At 39.5% G+C, this 12,034-nt stretch overlaps 1 non-coding gene across 1 annotated transcript; it reads left to right on the top strand.

The window, feature by feature from the left end:
• Positions 1–11,521: 11,521 nt before the first annotated feature.
• On the top strand, positions 11,522–11,628 carry LOC135277833 (U6 spliceosomal RNA). Its single transcript, XR_010345416.1, has one exon. It is a non-coding gene; the product is annotated as a U6 spliceosomal RNA (small nuclear RNA).
• The last annotated feature ends 406 nt before the right edge of the window (positions 11,629–12,034 follow it).

Genomic DNA, 12,034 nt, shown 5'->3' with positions numbered 1-12,034 from the left:
ACATAATACACAGAACATGAGATGCGTGTTACTCAGCCGTTGATGTCATCAGGAAGCCTTCCGTCAACAGTATGCTATTATTGGTCCAGTTTTTGAGGAGTCAAAGATTGTACACAGAGTGGGGTTTGTCACTGTAATCCCCACATTGTTTAAGTGTCAACTGTTTATTGTTATGATTTTCCTTTTTTTTTTTTATGTTGAAGAAGACTGGTTTACTGTCCTGTTAATGTTCCATGACCTGAAATACATTACGTGGACATTAATTTCACAGCTTCTTGATGTCATGACCCTTCCTAAGAAAGATGACTGAGTAAAGGAAGATTCAGTGCTAAGGGACCAGCAGGTGCCCTGGGACCATCCCTCCCTCTGGAGCTGCTTCTAGAGCTGAGAAGAAGGAAACAGACACAGGCTTGTGTGGTGACAGCTTTCTGAGGACCCTGGGAAGCCCGCAGGCTGCTGGTGGGAAGGAGAACTCTGAGGAGGCACCAGCTTCTCACTTTCCATCATTCCTGGAGAATCACACCTATTGAAAGACATGTCCCCAGACACACCCTCCCTGCAGCATGTCCTTTGACACTGCCCTTGCTGAGCTCCAAGCAGAGGCCAGCTGCCCCATCTGCCTGGATTACCTGACAGACTCAGTCGCCACTGACTATGGCCACAGCTTCTGTCCCTTCTGCATCCACCAGTGCTGGGAAGACGTACAGGACGACTTCCCCGTCTCATCTGCCTCCACTACTGCCCTGACAAGAACCTCAAGAGCAACGCCCAATTACACCACGTGACTGATACTGTTCAGCAGCTTCCCACCACGAGGAATGCCAGGAAAGGGCAAGAAGAGGAGCCCCCGTGTGGGAAGCACAGTCAGCCTCGCTCTGAAACCACCATGACAACCTCAACCTGGTCTTCTTTCCCTGCTGGTGGAAGTAATTTTTGGACCTACTTTGTAGGTACCTCCTCTCCCCATAAACTTCGTTATGTAAATAGTCATCCATTTGGTAATTCCTTGGTGTGTGCATGGCATCAGCAATCTCAATACTGAACCAAATATTATTAAGTGTGGAGGCTCTACACTGTCTGTGGACATTCGCCCCTACTATTGGCATTGTGAGCAGGGTTGTCATGGTGGCGGTTACGACCATGAGGAAATTTCTTTTTATGCTTTGCTCACTGGCTCTGCTCTCGATTATAAGCGTGCACTTCCAGCTCTGCGATTTTGTGGTGCATTTGCTGAGTTCTGGGCATGTATTAGAGAGTGAACTAACCTGTGTCAGAAACCTTTATAATTACTGGTATTTGCGGACAGGAACATGCATTCTGGTACCTCTTATTGTGGCTCTGGGTCGTGCGTCTGAATCCAGACCTATCTCTATTTCTTAGAATGAATTCTGTGTTTAGATTTTTACATACAATGAGACTGCTAGAAGTTCACGAGAAAGATTTTAACCTGTGACCAAGTGACTGTGTGTCTGAAACAGACATTAGCCCCTATACTATACATTACTCAGGGAAGTGATCATGCCTGTTTCATATGTGGGCCCATTGGGAGGTGACTTGTATGCAGCAAGACTACTCACTTTTTGAAGTGTCATCAGTATTTGAAGATTTGAGTTACTGAGGTCCACACTCCTAAATACAGATGCCTCACTAGGACCATACACAATGCCTGCATCTCCTGCTGCTGGTGCCTGTGCCTTTGTCACTCTGAACCTCAGGGTTACAGGAAAAAACACTCAAGTACTTCCTGGCACAGTGAAGGGGTTAGCTTATAAATATGAATAGGATAAAGGGGAAATGCCCTATGAAGTATATACTGTAAACACAAATAAAAGAAAGAAAGTTATAAGAGACAAAGAAGAGCATTATATTACTGATAAAAAGATCTAAGCATCAAAAAGACCTAAAATATAGGTGTATATGTATGTAATCACAGAGCCCTAAAATACATGCCGCAGAAACTGACAGAAGTAAAAGGAGGATAGGCAGTTCAAAAATTAAGGTTTGAGGTCTCACTAGCCTACTTTTAGGAACGGATAGAACATTACGAGAGCAAGAAAACAGAACACATGAACAACATGGAAAATAGCTAGAACTAATAGACATACACATACAGTTCACCCAGCAACAGGCAGACACTCAATCTGTTCAAGTGCACGTGGAGCATTCTTCAAAATACAAAACATCTTAGGATACAAACGAGTGTCAGTAAATTTTAAAGCATTAAATTAGTGCACTTCAGCTTCTGTGATCATAATAGAAGACAAATAAAAATCAGTAAGAGAAGGAATTTTGGCATATTCTAAACTATAGACCGCTTAAACAACAAATTCTTATTCAACAAGTTGATCAAAGTAGAAATCACAAGAGATATTAGAAACTACATTAGTATAAATGAAAACCAAATCACAACATTCCTAAATTTATGGGATGCAGTGAAATCTGCTAAGAGAGAAATTTATGGCTGTACCTTAAAAAAAAATCAAATTAATAGCCTAAATTTAAACCTTGATGCATTAGGGAAAGAAGAGCAAACTCTAATCAAAGTAAGCACAATAATGAGATAATGAAGATTAGAACAGAGATAAATGAAATAGAGAATAGAAAAATAATAAGAGAATCAATGATATCAAAAGATGGTTTTTGAGATCAACAAAATTGAGAAAGCTTGAGGTCAACTGAGGAAAAAGATAAAAATCAATCCCCCCCATAACAATCCATAGAGAAGACCCAATTTGGTAAAATCAGAAATAGAAGTTTGCACGTTACTACTGACCTTACAGAAATAAAAAGAGTTATAGGAAATGATTCCTAACAATCGTATGCCAACAAATTAGATACTAAAATTATGCAAACTAACAAAAATGACTCAAGAAGAGTAGACAATGTCAATAGATATATAAGAAACGTGAAGGTGAATTTTATGTGTCACCTTGACTGGGCCACAGGACTCCCAGATATCTGGACAAGAAGTATTATGGGTGTTTCTGCTGGGGTGTTTTTGGATAAAATTAATATGTAAATAGGCAGACCACATAAAGTAGATTGCACTGCCTATTGTGGGTGGGCCTAATCGAATCAGTCAAAAGCCTGAATGGAACAAAAGCATTAACCTGTCTTTGCATAAGAAAGAACTATTCCTGTCCGACTGCCTTCAACCGGGATGACTGAGTGTTTCTTGAGTTTGCACTCTGAAAGTTCAGCTCTTCCTGAATCTCAAGCCTGCTAGTCTTTGAACTAGAACCAAACCTCAGCTCTCAGGCTTCTCAGGTCTTCAGACTGAAAGGAGCAGCACACCTTCAGTTCTCCTGGGTTTTCAACTTGTTGACTCACCATGAAGATCTAGGGACTTGTCAGCCTTCATAATCATGTGAGCCAATTCCTTATAGGAAATCACTCTCTTGGCCGGACAGCATTGATCATGACTGTAATCCCAGCACTTTGGGTGGCTGAGGTGGGTGGATCACTTGAGGTCAGGAGTTAGAAACCAGCCTGGCCAAGATGGTGACACCCCATCTGTACTAAAAAAATATAGAAATCAGCTGGGTGTGATAGGGTGCACCTGTAATCCCAGCTACTCGGGAGGCTGACGGAGGGGAATTGCTTAAACCCACAAGGCAGAGGTTGAGGTGAGCTGAGATCATGCTACTGCACTCCAGCATAGGTGACACAGCAAGACTCTGTCTCAAAAAAAGAAACAAAATCACTCTCTCTCACTCTTCCTATCTCAATTTCTCTCTCTCTCTCTCTCTCTATATATATATGTATATATATATATATACATGAGTATATATATAGATAATATATAAAATGCATATGCTATTATTGGTTCTGATTCTCTGGAAAACCATGACTAATATACAAGCACAGAGGTTTACTCACTAATTTTTAAAAATCCCATTGAAAAAAGAACAAACAGATTGCTTTCCTAGTGGATTACACCTGACATTGAATGAATTGAAATCAATTCATCTCAAACTCTTACAAAACAGAAGAGGAGGAAACACTTTCTAACTCATTCTATGAGCCTAAATCACCCTGATACGAAAGCCAGACCAATGAACTACAGGAAAAGACACCTAGAGACTAACACTCCTTATGGATACAGATGGGAACATTCTCATAAGATTCTAGTAAACTGAACCCAACAGCATGTTAAGGAACTTATACACCAGGACAAAATGGTATTTATTCCAGGAGTGCAAGAATAGTTCATCACACAAAAATCATTCTTTGTAAAATACCACATTAGCAAATTGAAGGAGAAAAACACGACCATCTTAATTGACACAAAAAAGTAGCTGACAAAATCCAATATCATTTTATCGTAAAAACATTCAGCAGGCTTGTCCAAGTGCAGTATTGCTTATAATCAATTGATCACCACCAGTTATAGAATGTCTTCCATCTTCTCCAATCCAGCTGGTTCATGTGACTAGCCTTAATTAATACAAATTAAATCAACAAAAATTTAAAAGATACTCAATGAAGTTGGAATACACGGCCATTTATGAAACACTGACTGTTAACATAATTTTCAATGGTCAAAGAATTAAAGATTTTTTCCTAAGATGAAGAACAATAAAACAAAAATGCCTGCTTTTGACCCTACTGTTCAACAATATAGTGGAAGTTTTTGACAGAGAAACTGGGCAAGAAAAACAAAAGAAATCCCAAATTGGAAAGAAATATATAAAACCATCTCTGTCAACAGATGAGTATTCAGATGATCCTAAATGTAAAAACTCCTAAAGGATACACACACACACACACACACACACACAAACACACACACAAGCACACACACATACTCAAGTTAATAAGTGAATTCAGCAAAATTTTAGGAGGCAAGAACCAAATTCAAGAATTATTTGTATTTTTTACAAGTTAATTAATTAACTTATTTTTAGAGACAGGGTCTCTATGCTGCCCAGGCTGGAATGCAGTGGCTATTCACATGCACAATCCCACTACTGATCAGCACCGGAGTTTTGACCTTCTCCGTTTCCAACAAAGACTGGTTCCCCGCTCCTTAGGCAACCTAGTGGTACCCTGCTCCTGTGAGGTCACCATACTGATGCTGAACTTAGTGCAGACACCTGATCGGCATAGCGCACTACAGCCCAGAACTCCTGGGCTCAAGCGATCCTCCCACCTCAGCCTCCCAAGTAGCTGGGATGACAGGCACGCACGACTGTGCCCTGCCATTTGTATTTTTTATATACTAGCAATAAAGAATCCTAAGAAGAAATTCAGAAAATGATTCCAGTTACAATAGCACTAACAATAATGAAATATTTAGAAACAAATTTAACCGAGGAGGCACGTTGAAAAACCACATAACATCGGTAAAATAAATATCAGACTTAACTACAGAAAAATATATTCTGTCTTTATACATTAGAAGCTACTGTCAAGATGACAGCAATACACAAAACAACCTACAGGTTCAGTGCAGTCCTTACTAACACCCTACTGGCTTATTTTTTCTTAATAAATAGAGAAGCTTATCTTAAAATATATATGGAATGACATTAGATCCTTAATAAACAAACACTATGGAAAAAGAAAAACAAAATAGGAAGACTCACAGTTTCCAATTTCAAAACTCACTACAAATCTGCAATAAGATGTAAATTACCCATTTACACACTCTTTAAAAAAATCATAATTTCTCCCAAATGCTTGTTTCTCTTATAATAGTGCACACTGGCTTAGTTATATTTTAAAATTGAGAACTGTGTTGAGGTCGATACTGAAAGGATCTCACCTCTACTCTTTAGAACAACCACAGTTAATAACTTGATCTATGCTTTTTCACCATAGCATACTGAACATAACACATACTAAATATATTTACGTGCATATCTCTATATATAAGTAAATAGGGTGTATATGTAATTTGCATTTCAGTCAAATGCCAATTGCTTGAATTTTACAGTTAATATTTGGCTGAAGTTGAGGACAAAGCCAACTATCAACATAATAGAAGAAACTTGTGTGCTCCAAGAATAAATCTCAGATTTTAACAAAAAATTGATTATAAATAATAACTTTTTTAAAAATAGTCATCAGATTTTATGTGAATAATGTGCTACTGCAGGAACAATACTTTCACAGCACCGTCATCTGCTAGACTCCTCCTGTTGTCACTCGATTATTTATAAAATATTAAAGCAGATCCTCACTCTAACCCTAAATTGGTGAAACAACAGGACTTTCTGTGATTCATTGTATTGAGCTGAGCCAGGGTCCAAACAGAAAAGCACAGTAAAATATGGATTTAAGGAAAGTTTAATAAAGGGACTGTTTGCAAAACTATAGGTAGACTTCAGGGAATCCCAGTAAGGAGCTAAGGTTCCCTCTGAGGCCCTGTTCCCATATGGGGCCTTTCCTAGCCCCAACCCCTACGTCATTACTAGTGATTGAAACCACAACTGTTACTAGTGGAGTTCAGGTGGTTGTTTAGGTGACAGCCCATGTCTTGTGTAGACTGACTGGGCCGTCCCTCATCACAGAGCATAGTTCTAAATTCCCATTCTAGTTTTTTAGAGAAGGAGAAAGAGACTACATAATTATTTTATCCAGCAATTTGCTTTTAAGAGAACTAGAAAGTTATGATTGTCTCCCACCTTTTAAAAAGAGAAAAACTTCCAAATGTCATCACAAACTTTCCATGAAATCACAGACCAGCAGTTGAGAAATCCCAGCTTCTCCACCTCCATGCTGGCTGTTCTGTATGTGCAGTGAGATTAGGAGTCAGCTTCCACTGAGCCGCACCACAAGTTTTCTTGAGCTTGACTTTCATTTTTTTTTTTTTTTAAACGGAGTTTCACTCTTGTTACCCAGGCTGGAGTGCAATGGCGCGATCTCGGCTCACCGCAACCTCCGCCTCCTGGGTTCAGGCAATTCTCCTGCCTCAGCCTCCTGAGTAGCTGGGATTGCAGACACGCGCCACCATGGCCGGCTAATTTTTTTTTATATTTTTAGTAGAGACGGGGTTTCACCATGTTGACCAGGATGGTCTCGATCTCTTGACCAGGATGGTCTTGATCTCTTGACCTTGTGATCCACCCGCCTTGGCCTCCCAAGACTTTCATTTTTATGCATTTTTCCATTTTATTTTTTTATGAAATAATTTACACATTTTCTCTATAGGTTTGCAAAATAACAAAGAGACAGATCAGGTGGGGTGGCTCCCATGTGTACTGTCATCCAGGCTGGGGTGCAGTGGCGCAGTCTCGGCTCACTGCAACCTCTGCCTCTTGGGTTCAAGCAATTCTTCTGCCTCAGCCTTTCAGGTAGTTGGGATTATAGGCACCTGCCACCATGCCCAGCTAATATTTTGTATTTTTTAAATAGAGACAGGTTATTTGCCAGGATGGTCTCAAACTCCTGACCTCATGAGGTGCCCCCCTTGGCCTCCCAAAATGCTAGGATTACAGGTGTGAGCCACCATGTCTGGCCTACAATTTTTTTTTCTTAGCTTAGCCAGCTGTGGTCACAGAAGCTTGTATTCCTAGCTACTAGAAAGGTTGAGGCCACAGATTCACTTGAACTCAGCAGCTTGAGGTTGCTGTGAGCTATGATCATGCCACTGCACTCTAGTCTGGGTAACAGAACAAGACCCTGTCTCAGAAAAAAAAAAAAAAATTCTTTAACATGATACATAACAGCAAAAAGTAAATCCATGTATTTTTTGAGTGAGTAATTGAATCTAGATGGCAGGGTACTATGGAAAAGAAATCCAGATGAATACAAAGCACATTTCCAACAGTTTACTTTGGGGAAGTAGCTGATGGGGTAGGTGAAAAGTGAGTGGCAAGATATATGAATGCTGAATGCTGTGGCTTCTGTTTCTTCTTCTTCATTTTTTTTTTTTTTTTTTTTTTTTTGAGACAGGGTTTGTCACTCAGGCTAGAGTACAATGATGGAACCATGGCTTACTGAAGCTTCGAACTCTGGTTCTCAAGAGATCTTTCCACCTAAGCCTCCTGAGTAGCTGGGTCTTCAGATGTGCGCACCATCACACTCGGCTGTTAATTTGTTACTGATGCTTTTTTACATTACACGTTGCCATATTATATGCAATTATTACTGTTTTATTGTATTACTTCTGTAGCACACATTTGCACAGAGATTTTTAAATTATGAACAAGACTTATCTAAAATTTGTGCGCTTAAAGGTTACACTATAGCATGACTATAATCCAGGTAATACAAAACATGTTTTCTAATCACTGCTTTGTTTTAGTATAAATGACATAGCAAATAGATTAGTATTATGAGTTTTTAGTTAGACGGCAGGTTTCTAAAGTACATAATTCATGCACTCGCTTGTTACTCTGAAGATTGTAGTCTCATCCCCTAATTTTATTTGCTTATTTTTGGACTATGAATAATGTTATTTATAGAGTAACTATTATGTAGCAATCACTATACCAAGATTTCTTGGACAAGCCTGGTCAGTGTAGCAAGACCCTGTCTCTAGTAAAAAAAAAAAAAAAAAAAAAAAAAAGGCCAGATTTGGGGTTACGGTCCTATAGTCCTCGCTACTTGGGATGCTGGGGTGAGAAGATCACTTGATCCCAGCAGGTCAATGCTGCAGAGTGTAGATCACCCCACTGCACTCCAGCCTAAGTAGCAGAGTAAGACCTTGTCTCTAAAATCAAAAACAAAAAATGAAACAAAACAAGTCAACACGTCCAGTTAATTTTTATATTTTTAGTAGAGACGAGGTTTCTTCATGTTGGTTAGTTAAGCTGGTCTCAAATTCCTGATCTCAGGTGATCCCCACTGCCTCCGCCTCCCAAAGTGCTGTGATTACAGGCAGGAGCCACTGCGCCCAGCCGGTGATTGGATTTATTAATGAAAAGATCCCAGAAGATCAGGGCTGAAGGTCAAGATTCAGCAGCTGTTAACACCTAGCTGACAGCTGAAAGGGAAACTCCCTACAGGGTTTGAAGGTGACTCTGGCCAGGTAGGGACCCAAAGAGTGAACTGGGAAGTTGGGTGTGTCCGGTCTTCTGAGATGGCTGAGAAAACGCATCTGCTCCCAGGGAAGGGAGGGGCTGTCCGCCCCAGGAGCCGCCTGTCCCGGCGCAGCGCCCCTGCCACGCAGACAGGAGCGCCGCTCCCCACCGGGAGCAGAGCTTCCTGGAGCCCAGCGAAGCCAGCGAGCGCCGGGGAGAAGGGAGCGCGGGTGGACTCCAAAAGGCGACAGCACCAGCCGCGGCTCGGATTGGGGGAACCTGGCGAAGGCGCCTCCCCACGGTCTCGGGATGGAGTCCAAGGAGTATCCAGGAAAACGGGAACGTAGTCAGGGTCGCGGTGGCCAAGAATCTGCCTTTGAGTTCGCCGCAGGGGCCTGGGATTGCTCCTCACAGATGACCTGCATTTTAAGAGGGATGTTGACAGCGATAATATCTACATTAAAAACAGCAACGACAAAACAAAAACAAAGATCTTCAGTAAGCAACTTTGCATGGTAAAGAACTAGAAAAAAAGAACAGCTAAGCTCAAAGTTAACAGAAGGGAGAAAATATCGGATTACAAGAGAAACAAATAAAATAGGAAATGGAAAAGCAATAGAGAAAAAAACAAAGATTTGCATTTTTAAAAAGATAAAATTGATAAACAGGCTGACTAATGAAGAAAAAAGAAAGCATGCAAATAAATATAATAAGAACTAATAGATGATATTACAGCTGATGTCATATAAATAAAATGGGTTATAAGAAACTCGTATAAAATTATACTGCAAACAGACTGGAGAAGCAAGAGGAAATAGGTACGGTCCTGCAAACATACACCTTATTGAGACAAAATCATAAGGAAATAGAAAGTCTGAACAGATTTGAAACTAGGATGGAAACGAAATCAGTACTCAAAATTACCTCCCCACAAAGAAAAACCCAGAAACAAGTCTTCATTGATTAATTTTGCCTAATATTTAAAGAACAATTCATTGCAAACTTTCTCAATCTTTTTTTATTCTTATTTTTTTAAACTTTTTTTTTAAACCACCACTTGTCAGCAGGAAACTTCTCAGTCTTTTAAAAAATTGAAGAGAAGCCAGGCGCGGTGTCTCACGCCTCTAATGCCAGCCCTTTGGGAGGCCGAGGCGTGTGGTTCACGAGGTCAGGAGTTTAAGACCAGTCTGGCCAGTATGATAACATGAGTCTCTACTAAAAATTAAAAAAAAAAATGGCCAGGTGTGGTGTCAGCTGCCTGTACTCCCAGCTACTCGGGAGGCTGAGGCAGGAGAATTGCTTGAACCCGGGACACAGAGGTTACAGTGAGCCAAGATTGCACCTTAGCACTCCAGCCTGGGTGACAGAGCCAGACTCCATCACAAAAAAAAAAAAAAAAAAAATTGGAAGAGAGGGCAATATTCTAAGTCCTTTTACGAGGCCAGTGCTGCACTTATAACAAATCAAGACAAAGGCATCAAAAAAAAAAAAAAAAAAAAAAAAGAACTACAGGTCAATATTCCTGAAAAACACAGATGCAAAAATCCTCAACAAACTACTATGGAACCAAATCTAACACTATATTAAAAGGATCATCTGCTATGATTAAGTGGGATTTATTCTCAAAGTGATTCAACATATGACAAATCACGTGATACACTGCTTTCATAGACTAAAAAAAAAGGTCATCTCAATTGATGCAGAAACATCTGACAAAATTCAATACACATTTTATGATAGCAACTCTAAAAGACCTATGTATAGAAAAAATATACATCATACTCAATGGTGGGAAATTGAAAGCTTTTCTCTAAGATTCAGAAGACAAGAATGCCCACTCACCACTGCTGTTCAGTATAGTACTGGAAGGTCTAATCAGTGCAATTAAGCAAGACAAAAGTAACAAAAGGCATGCAAATCAGAAAGAAAGCAGAAAAATTGTCCTTGTTTGAAGGTTATATTATATATTAAAGAACTCTGAAGATTTTTTTTTTTTTTTTTTTTTTTTTTTTTTTTTTTTTTTTTTTGAGACGGAGTTTCGCTCTTGTTACCCAGGCTGGAGTGCAATGGCGCGATCTCGGCTCACCGCAACCTCCGCCTCCTGGGTTCAGGCAATTCTCCTGCCTCAGCTTCCTGAGTAGCTGGGATTACAGGCATGCGCCACCATGCCCAGCTAATTTTTTGTATTTTTAGTAGAGACGGGGTTTCACCATGTTGACCAGGATGGTCTCGATCTCTTGACCTCGTGATCCACCCGCCTCGACCTCCCAAAGTGCTGGGATTACAGGCTTGAGCCACCGCGCCCGGCCTCTGAAGATATTTTAAGAAGTCTATTAGAACTAATAAATAAATTTAATCATGTTGAGGACACAATATCAACATACAAAAATCAGTTGCATTTCTGTATACTAACTATGTGAAAAGTAAATTAGAAAAACAATTCCATTTATATTACTATCATAACAAATAAAATATTTAGAAGTAAACTTAAGGAGGTGAAACATTTGTAAAATGAAAACTACAAAATATTGATTAAAAAATTTACACAAATAGTGCTCACTTCAGCAGCATATATACTAAAACTGGAATGATACAGAGAAGATTAGCATGGCACCTGCACAAGGATGACATGCAAATTCGTGAAGATTTCCATTTTATATTATTTAAAAAAAATTTACACAAGGATCACAAAAAAGTGGAAATATATTTCATGTTCATGGAGTGGAAGAATTACTCTTGTTAAAATGTCCATACTACCCGAAGTAACCTACAGATTCAGTACAATTTCTATCAAAATCCGAATAACAGTTTTACAAAAATAGAAAAAAAACCTCAAAATTTACATGGAACTAACCACAAAAAATGTAAATAACCAAGTCAGTCTTGAGACAGAAAAACAAAGCTGGAGGTATCACAATTCCAGATATGACAATATATGACAAAACCACAGTAATCAAAACATTATGGGACTGGAATACAGGCAGACATGTTGACCAATAAAACAGGATAGTAAGCCTAGAAGAAATAAGTTCATGCACATATATTCAACTGATTTTTGACAAGGG

Source organism: Aotus nancymaae, unplaced genomic scaffold, assembly GCF_030222135.1.
Source record: "Aotus nancymaae isolate 86718 unplaced genomic scaffold, 86718_ANA_hifiasm-v0.15.2.pri h1tg000033l, whole genome shotgun sequence".
Lineage (NCBI taxonomy): Eukaryota > Metazoa > Chordata > Mammalia > Primates > Aotidae > Aotus > Aotus nancymaae.
The sequence above is the reverse complement of the archived record's forward strand: the minus strand, read 5'-3'. Positions and strand labels throughout refer to the sequence as shown.